The 10,802-nt window shown below is 34.6% G+C and overlaps 1 long non-coding RNA gene across 6 annotated transcripts; it reads left to right on the plus strand.

The window, feature by feature from the left end:
- Positions 1-697: 697 nt before the first annotated feature.
- On the plus strand, positions 698-7,935 carry LOC128224111 (uncharacterized). 6 transcript variants are annotated; one of them, XR_008259436.1, is made up of 8 exons: positions 777-791; positions 1,056-1,122; positions 1,783-1,821; positions 2,185-2,272; positions 4,054-4,136; positions 4,527-4,648; positions 5,036-5,148; positions 7,768-7,935. It is a non-coding gene; the product is annotated as an uncharacterized LOC128224111 (long non-coding RNA). The 6 variants fall into 6 exon arrangements; XR_008259433.1 differs by lacking the exon at positions 777-791 and adding an exon at positions 934-948; XR_008259431.1 differs by lacking the exon at positions 1,783-1,821 and having other exon boundaries at positions 698-948.
- Positions 7,936-10,802: the final 2,867 nt, after the last annotated feature.

Below are 10,802 nucleotides of genomic sequence, written 5' to 3' on the forward strand. Positions count from 1 at the left end.
GCATACATTTTCGATCGCAAACCGCAATATTCACTAATACATTTCTCATTTGTTTCACTTTTCATTTTTCCCATTACTTTTTTGTTGAAGTCACTATATAAAAAATGATCTTTAGGGAAATCTGAAGTGTCAAACAAATGTGAATAGGCCAACATATCTTGGAAAATGTCCGGTGTTGTACATGATACTAAAAATGAATCTGTGTCCGTTAATTCTAGCTCAACGTTGCTACCATACACATTTTTCAAATGATTATAATAAAAATCGTACATGGTATATTTTGACAAATCAAGGATACTCATTCCAACAAAAATTGGTTTATTTAATTTAATTTTTTTGCGACTTAATTCAACACCAACATGGTCTTCAGAAAAAATCCGGTGCATCTTATAAGTGGGTTTGGATGACACCTTCTGTAGTCGTTTTTCTGTATGAACAAGTTCTACGGACCGATGCTTCCGAAGATTTTCCATGGTTTTTCCTGAAAGTAAACAAAATTTTTGGTAAGTAACTTTTCATCATGTTAATCTTTACTCTGAACTGCTCAATATATGTTTTTATGATGGTATCCGTCGTTATCTTAGATACCTGTGTTTTGGATGAGGGATATGAAAATGGGACCGAAAAATACACTTTTTACTTGCCGGTAGTTAGTTTTGGTCAGTTTTACTTTAGGTTCCTAATTGTACATGAGCACTTGTAAGCGTCTGATTGAAGATGAATGAAATACCAAAAAGTGAAACTACGCCTGACAATTATTGAACAGTTGTTTTTGTAGATAAGTATTAGTGGTATGGAAGTGACAATAAATAAATTGTATAAATTACATACGGGCAGATCATACAAAAATGATAACAATGTTATAAATTAACACGAACCCCCAAAAAAAACAACAACAACAACCTTACCGAAGACCGAGTTGTTCATGAGTTTGAAGAAGTTCTTCTCGTAAGCAGTCTTGGCTTGTTGTCGCATTTTGGTGTTGAACTCAACGTAGGGTTTCATGAAAGCCTCTTGTTGGAACTCTAATACTTTATGTATTTTTTCAATTTTAGACCGAGTTGGAGATACAGTTGCAGGTTGCGATAGTGAAGTACATAATTCTGTTTGTTTTCTAAAGTGGTGAGTAATTTTTCCACCTTTGCTCTGGGTTGAAGTTCCTCACTGTTGTGTAAATGTTTCAACACATGTTGAGCATAAGGAGATAATTTTTCATTGGGTGTGAATTTACGTTCCGGAGCTAATGGGTAGTCGTTATGACTGTCATGTAAATGTTTTGGATATTCTAGATCTACTTCTAGAATATACCCCTTAGATCCATCCTCTGGTATTTTTTCAGGTTCAAAAGTATCAATTTCTTCCTTCTGTAAAAACTTAAAGAATGTTACTAACTCGGAAACTCAATAGTAAATGAACTAGTTTGTCAAATGTTTTGGTGGGAAAATATTCCACCAAAATGTGAATTTGGCGGTAAAAAAGTTCGCCAAACATTTGAATTTTAAACATTTGAATTTCAAATACTATAGGGAATCCATTTCAATTTGTTAATTATCTTTGTTTTTCCCCTTTTGTTTTGTTTTGACTTTATTTCTTTGAGATTCTCATTTTTTTTCTTATTTTTTTTAGGTTTTTCAAAAAACTTGTTTAAACGTTTCACGACTAGTCTTTTCTGTAAATTTCCGTCATTTTGAATTGATTTTTTCTGTATCTTCCCGCCATTTTGAGTCAACCTTTTCTGTGAATTCTTACCATTTTGTTGTAATACCATGTTATTGTTTTTAGAAGGTTGACTGTTTTGTAAACTTCCATCACATTTAGAGAGTAAGTATTCACACTTTGATTTAGGAATTAACACTAATTCTTGAGCCATGATTCACTGGGTTTAATTAACGCTAAAAACTGTTTGAAATATTTTAACAGAATGGCTTTCCTCCTTTTTTGAGAGAGTCTTTTGGATATTACTTTACGTATGACATGTCTATATCGTTTCAAGTTCTTTTTATCCTTTTCTGGAATGACAAGATTTCCCCTGATAGCATTGTAAATCACCTCTATAAGTGCAGCCAATTGAGATTTTGTTAAGTTTTTTATCAACATTTTTTGTTGTTTTTCATTGGTGTTGATCATAAATTTTAAAAAATGTCTCTCCTTCTGTAGTTTATCTTCCATTTTTCTCCTTTTCAGGTAGAAATACAATGGGGGTTTGATGTGGAAAGATGTCTGTACGAAGTTTATATAACGGGTTAGAATGTGGACTTACATCCACCAGAAGGTAACTATATTTCTTGTTTGTGGCTTTTCTATAGGCATCCATAAAATAATGCGTTTCACCGGGAAACATTTGTTTGGCTAATGCTTGAATTTGTAATTTATCTCTCTGATTGTTAAACAACACAAAATAATGACTGTTTAGACTAATAGTTCGAAAATATTTTCCTCCTGTAAATAAATTTTGCACTACGAAAAAGACTGAAAAATTATGGTGATGACTATAAATGGTGAATAAGTTGACAATATCTACACTTTGTGAAGCTTTTTGTGCTAAATCATCAATCACTAATATTTTGAAGTCAGTTTCCATAGTCCACATGTCCATATCGTCTTTAGTTGGTAAACCTTCAAAAAATTCAATATTTTCCACATGTTCTTTCATATCATCAAATAAGGATTGATAGGTAGAATAACAATATATAATCTTTTTCGGAATCATGGTAAACATAGAGTTTGCATTTTTAAACAACTCAAATAGAAAGGTTGACTTTCCACTTCCACTTGTTCCTGCCACAATACAAGTGGCAGGGCATTCAAATTTAATTAATGCATCCAACATGATCTACACTTGTTGATAACAGAGAACACAATAAATAGAATACAAACAAAAACCATTTAAATACACTACTTTATTAGTGATCTACATGTTTGGTTTTTGAAACAACCATTTTGCGAACAATATGGAAACATATTTCTAACGAAGTTATATACAAGTAAATCATTACAGTCATAATCATTGAAAAAACTATGTACAATGTCATAAAAAGATACACCATTTGTTCGTTGTAGTAAGAAAAACAAACAATACATCCCACAAACATCACTGTAATTACTTTGTAGCTGTCTCGAATTTGTGATAACAGTTGAAAAATAAGAAGCATATTTCAGAAAATAAGTGTTAAAATAGTCAATTGGTTTCCCATAACTGTCAAAATATTCGATAGTGGTTGAATTTGGGAAGTAAAATGTACACCAATGTCTTCCTTCCATGAAATGATTGTCTGTATTGGCAATAAAACCACATGGAAATACCAAGTCGTTTGGTAGTTGATCAGCCGCAAACACCCCCAAAATTGTTTTTTGCAACATTGGATCACAGTCTATACAACACTGAAGCTGTGATGTATTCATTCTGTTATTATGTCTCTCTGAGCGTTAATTTGAAAAAATCCAGGAGAACTATTATACACAATACAGCTTGTTGCGGTAGATAAAGCCGTTCCAAATTGAACCTCTAATCGCACATTTCCTGTTTTTATTAGAGATAGAAATGCTTCATCAGAAAACTTTGGCTCTAATTGAAATGTAAAAATACAGGATGTGCGTGCAAAGTCTTCTCTGTTTATATCAAGTCCAGCATCTTTATTCCACATTCCATTTGTTAGAAACATATTTGCGTATACTCTCATAAAACTTTCTCCATTTAAATTATTAAAATTTGTTTTTAGTGGATTACCCCACACTGGAACCCCATCAGCATAAAGGCAAATACTCCTAATGTCACAGTTTAGGAAATGAAATGGATTTGATTTATAATCTCCCGAAATTGCTGCTGATCTGACAAAGGCTACGACAATTGTATTTGGTTTTTGTCCTTGAAATAAGTTATCCCACGTAAACACCGTACTACCTGCAGCAATGGTTTGTAACCGACATTCAAGTCTATCAAATGGATACTTTGCTGTGTTGATCTTTAACATCTCAGAGTGAGCAACAATGAGAGCTGGATTGACTCTAACTTTTTTTACTAAAAGATAACTATCTGTAATGTTTACTTTATAGCTTGGGGATGTCTCGCCAGAACTTAGACAGAATGCTGGAGAACTACGATACAACTTCACATTAACATCCACTTGGTTTAACAGGTACCGTTTAATAGTAAATAAACTGTGATATATAGGCCCTTGCAACTCTAAAGTTTTTGATTTTGTTATATATTTTGCCCGTAAAAACAATCCATTGTTTGCTCCACTAGGATCACAGTCTTCTGGGTGATCATTGTCATCTTTTATGAATAGTTGAGAAGACAATTGAGAAAATGAAGCATCTTTTCCATTACATAGTAAAGTATTAAACATGGCTATATATGGATTGTAATTAGATGATATAACCGCCTTGTTTTGTAGAGTCACTTCTATAATTGAAAATAATGCCTGCAAGAACAAATTCACAGGTCCCACCTTCTCACCCGATTTTAAGTTAGATCCATCTGGATTAGTTACTTTTAGTTTCACACATAACTGTGTATCTTTCAGATCGAGATAGTCCATCGAATTCTGACCACTGATTTGAAACTCAATGGGAGTATCATCCGACACTTGGGATATTGGACGAATCTCTTGATAATGGACATCATTCACCGCAACTTGTGTAGGAGGTAAGTCAAATAGTAGTAATTCATTCGGAACACCTTCAGAAAATCCGTCTTTTGTGAAATAAGACATTTTATGAACCAAATATATCCCACGTTGTTATAGATTTCTTCGAATTATTTCTCGCTTTCTTATCAATTTTCCATTTATTGTCCACTTTTTTGCTTGCTTTTACACCTTTTCTTGATTTTTGATTGTTTTTTTACAGGTTTATTTTCAGTTTGTTTATTTTTTCTTGTAGACTTCTGTCCTTTTTTCGGTTTAGTTTGTTTACTCCTGTTTCTGAACTGTTTTTTTCTCGCGCTGTTTACACGATGTGTTACTTCTGAAGGTTTGGATAATTTATGAACAAGGGTTGACATTTCTGAAGTATTTAAACCATCTCGTTTCAGCTCACTTTTCGCCTGGTTTACTGTCTGTTCCGATGGGGAAACTGTGCTGATTGTCATACCATTACTTCCCATCTTCGACTTGTGTGGAATGGCAAATCCCCTCCCAACTTGAGGTTTGTTATTTTTGAAATAGTCTATCCACATTTGTGGGTTCGGTACATACAACTTAGATTGATTCATATTTGGGGTAAAATGGATATCGCTTAAAATGAAGTGTGAGATGCACTGGTGAACTTACGAATGAAGCATACTCGTTTTCCACAGTTTTTATACTGAAATCAATCTCTTGGAATTCTGATCGGTTTAAGGGTAAATAAAAAGGAGATTCTAACACATAATTCCAACCATTTTCTTCGTTTTTCTCTATTCTTCTCAATAAGGGACGTTCACCTCCGTCAACAACGCTTTCTTTGCAAACGTTTGAGTAAATAAATAAGGTATTATCTACAGTTTTTCTTCTTGCTTTAGGATCAGTTTTTATACTTATTTCACACAAAGCAACCTTCCAGTAACCATTAAAAGATAGAGGTAATTTTAACTGCACTTTGAAGTTATAGGGTTTGTTCTCGGTGAAGATGTGATTACTTTCACTGTCTCTCACAAACACATATCGTTCCATTATTATTGTTCTTGAACTTGATCTGCATCAATCCAGCTATCAAATGATTTTGGAAATCCTTCCCATCGAACAAAATACTCTAATTTCCCTTTGACTTTTCTCTTTTTTGAAACTTTATCAACATACCAAAGACTGTCTGCATCTTTATCAGCAGGAATTATTTCATTTTGATTCACATAACCTGATATTGGTTCTTTATTCAAGTCTATGATCTTATATAATGGAAAACCTTGTTTGAAAATCTTGCTCTTTATTTTAAAAACTTCTGTAGTATATTGTTGTTGATAAGCTCTTCTAAAGGGATGTTTCGTGTAACTTAATCTAACCAAATCACCAATTTTATATTTAAAGCGAGGAGGCGTTTTGGGGAATTTTTTAGGTTTTAGATACATTTTACTCCAAAGTTGTGTCTCGTTTTTCTTTGTAACATCACTTGGTGCTAATCCATCCAAACTCCGATGAGGGGAATTATTGTAACTATTTACAATATCTTGAAGGTGATCTATATATCTATAATTTCGCTGATATCTTAACATTCTAAATATCATACCACGAAGGGTACGAATGACTCGCTCTGCATAGTTTGCTTTAGCGGTGCTTTGTGTATTAAACAAGTAAACTCTCTTCTTTTGCATAAACGCTTTTAATTCACGATTGATAAATTCAGAACCTCGGTCCGTTCTTAACTTTTTAAAGTTATGAACACTAAGAATATCCTTGATTGCTAACAATACCGTGTTAGATTTTTTATTAACTAAGGGTCGAACGGATAGAAAACGTGAAAATATATCTATAACAATGAGTAGGTATTTAACTCCATCATTGTATTTAGCAATGTTATCAACTGCCATTAAATCCATATCACCCTGATCGTTCATACCCGCCACTTCAACACGTGGTCTTTTATATGTATGTCTCGCCTGACGTTGAATGGCATACGAATCTTGATTGTTGAGCCATTTCTGTATGAAATAAGTAGTAAATACTCTTGGATAGTTTTGGTTTAATATCCTGTGTAACTTTTTTGCACCCAAAAAGCTGCCTGCGTTTTTAGAATCGAAATAATATTGTGATAGGATATGTTCCTTCTGCGTTTTATCCATGATTAAACATGATCATCGTTGTTAGTAGTTTATATTATGGGACACATGGGTTGTTAATTAAACTAAAGCAAGGAAATGAAAACATGTATAGATATAAATACATTTATTTGAAACTAAACATGTATAAAATAAGTCAGCATATGATCATACAAGCATATACATACAATGACATACATGTACATAAAGTGAATTAAATATTTATTTGAAACATGCAAAAAAGGAAATTCCTGAAGTAATAAATATAACAAATCATTTTACGCCACACAATGCCAGAGTTCTTAATTTCTCATGAATTCTTTTTTTGAAGAAAAATGCAGTAAAACACATACAACATTGCATAATATGTCCATTTTGTTGTGTTGTAAATATTCTTTTGCTCAACGTGATGGACGAAACAGTCGATCTTCAATGCGATTGATTGTCAACACCATTCTTTTCATTTTTTCACACCACCGCTCGGTTTTCATTATCTGCAGATAGTCATTGCTCTCTAGCAAATGTTTGTGTAAATCAATCATTTCAGAGGAAATGTTTGAAATGCGCACAATTTCTTCCCAACTTTGTAGTATATTTTTTTCATTAACTGCGTTTAGCATGTCACTAAAGTAACGTTCTATTTTATACTCATCATCATCAGGGTCTGTATCCATGATACAATCGTGATCTTTTTGAGATGGGAGATCCATCTGGCAACCATAGCAAAGTTGTTTAGTCACCATACCCATAACCTCACACAGTGCCTTCGCATATACAAAGTCAAAGTATGAATTCATTAGCGCGACACTTGTAGAAACTGGAGTATAAATCTCTGTAGTGTCCATAACATTCGTTTTGGAGTCACAATGTTCATTTTCATAAATATCTTGAGATAGTTCACTGCAATCCATGTTAAGTTTTTCTGCTGCGATATGATCACACCAAATGTCGATGAAACACTGAATGTTTGTGCTGTGTTGTATGTCTTTTATAGTTACATATGGTAACGGAAAAATTCAAATTTGAATTTTCAGATCATCCGGGGATATCGCCATATTGAAAACCCGCCAGAGGTTCGGTCCACGTCCATGGTGCTCGGGATGAGTCATTGGAGGACGAAGATCGGGTGTCCTTATGCTGCCATGAAATGTCGTTTTTATGATGTCCAATTATGTTCAAAAATAAACAACTTGGAGAATGTGTTTTATGTTCTAACAACGACTCGTCTCCTTTCTGCCACTGATGTAATCGCAAACCGCAAGAAAAACACTCTACTGTGTCATTTCTGCCAGTATAATAAAATCCTGCTGAAGATAATTGGAACTTGTTTGGTTCTATTTGAGGTGGCCACATGTCGAACGTTTTAAGTCTGTCTTGAAAGAATAGCATGCTTGGAGAACTATATTCAAACTCTAATAGTTTTGAAGTTGTCATTTCGACTGTCCGTGTAAGAATGAAGCCAATAACTGAACACTTTCCTTCATATCACAGAGAGTTTCAAAAATATCAAATGGTAATTGAAAACTTTGGTGACCCTTTTTAAATATTATTTTAATGCGTCGCTGTCTCTCTTTTACAACTATGACAAATTTGTCACCAAGTGTGCATGTAATTTCCCTTCTTATTGGTGACCAAGAGACATTTTCAAAACCAAAACCTCTCAAATATGTCTGCAACTCGTTAGAAAAACGTATCTGAGCTTGAGCCATTTTTTGTTTTTTTTAAACACTTTAGACAACTGTTAAAGCACAGACTTACAATATCCAATTTGTTCGGTTTGTTATATACCACTATTGACAATCAAAAAAAAAAAAAATGTCTTGGACGTTGATTATTCTCGTACTATGGACTCGTCTTTAAGTCCTGTATATGCGGTTAAAAAGGGAATGAATTTACATCTATCCGGATATTCTTCAATCTCTTGATGGCTATTGTACTGATCAACTATGGTTTGAAAATTGTTAGTTTGTCTTAAAAGAAATACCATTTTCTGATGACTCTCCTTAACCCACAAATATATACAACGAGCTTCACTATCGTTCCAGGGTAACATATTACCATTCTCATCCCAAAAGGAATCAAACATTCTCCTGTTTGAGTCATATGGTGTCAAATTATAACTCATATTAGCCGGTAAAACAATGGCTGCCAACTTCAATCGCAAAAAGATTAATACTGATAATCAATGGAGACCCAGTTAAACAATGACCCTTTGTCTTGGATTTTAAACAATGGTTAAACATAACCGCTAAAAGCGGAAAATCGCCAAATATGACCGCTAACGCGCGAAATCGATACCATTGTCTTCCCGCTCAATGTTGGTTGAGTTAAACTAACTTTGAAAATTGTCCGCCAAAACATATACGTACGCATGCGTAGACAATGGAACCACCGACAGAACCACCGCACCACCAAACAAAATGGCCGCGAAAGTCAATTTCAAACTTGCGCATGCGCAAACAATGAAACCACCGACAAAACCACCAAACCACCAAACAAAATGGCCGCGAAATACCAATTATTATACTACTATCATTATTTAAATGCCGTGTTTTAGCTTGTATTTGTTGATCTAAGTTTAAATTGATTGCCAGTAAAGTGTATTATTGCAAACATAATTAAGATTCAAAAGAGTTTAGTCATTAAGTTTAACTGCTAAATTATTACGCGATCTACTTGCAGCGGACTTAAAAGAACCGATAGCTAACATTGTAAACCATCAATATACATCCGATGTTGTCTTATATCAAAATGGCCGAGGAGCTCCGAATGGCTTATTGTTACGACATATAAACCACTATCTTGTCAATAATACCACAAGTACTTAAACTTTGCCCATCCTGTTTATTTCAAGCGGTCGCCATCGATATAATATAAGTCCGGAAGCAAAACTTCTCAAAATTGTCCGTGTAAAGGACTGTTGCATTTGAATAGGAACATAGCTTATTTTAGAAAATAAATATGCCTCTTGTTGGTAATTATAACTGAATATATGCACTACATTAAACGTAGAATAATTGTACTTTAAAGTAACTCACTCATGGTTTATTAAATGCATTTTTCAAATTACGAAATAAAGTGTGGCAAATCATAAGGAGTGATAAAACAAAAATACCATAACAATAGTAACGCGATTAAAAATTAACAAGAGATGTTTGTCAAACATTATGACCCCCTGAGCGCCATGTTGTCAGGATTATTTGGGCAATTGAATGAAATATGCATGGACCTCCAAGTTTTAAGGCAATGGGTTCAGGCAGTGTCAAGTTATCACACAGACAAGCTTTTTTCGTTCACTGTGACCTTTGATCTGAATGACTCCTAAAATCAATAGGGGTCATCTACTGGTCAGGCCCAGCCTCCATGTCGAGTTTGATGATAATAGGTCCAGGCATTGTTGAGATATCACTAGGAGAAGCTTTGCTAACTTTTTCGCATTAAAGATCACCGTGACCTTGAACTCTGGATCTATGACCCCCAAAATGAAAAGGGGGCCATCTACTAGTCAGGGCCAACCTTCCTGTCAAGTTTAATGATCATAGGTCAATGAATTGTTAAGTTTGCCTTAATGGTCACTGATGTTGACCTTTGATCCAATGACCCCTAAAATCAATAGAGGTCATCTACTGGTCAGACATAACCTCAAAGTCAAGTTTGAGGGCCATGAGTGCAGGCATTGTCAAGTTATCACTCGGACAACCTTTTAGTATTCAAGGTCACTGTGACCTTGACTTTTTGCCAGATTACCCCCTAAATCAATAGGGGTCATCTACTGGTCAGGCCCAACCTCCAAGTCAGGTATGAGGGCCATGGTTGCAAGCATTGTAGTTATCACTCGGACAACCTTTTATCATTAAAGGTCACTGTGACCTTGACCTTTGACCCGATGAGTCCTAAAATCACTGGGGGTCATCTACTGGTCAGGCCCAACCTCCAAGTCATGTTTGAGGGCCATAGGTGCAGGCATTGTCGAGTTATCATTCAGACACCCTTTAACTAATCAAGGTCACTGTGACTTTGACCTTTGGCCCGATGACCCCCAAAAACAATAGGGGTCATCTACTGGCCA

This window comes from Mya arenaria, chromosome 17, assembly GCF_026914265.1.
Source record: "Mya arenaria isolate MELC-2E11 chromosome 17, ASM2691426v1".
Lineage (NCBI taxonomy): Eukaryota > Metazoa > Mollusca > Bivalvia > Myida > Myidae > Mya > Mya arenaria.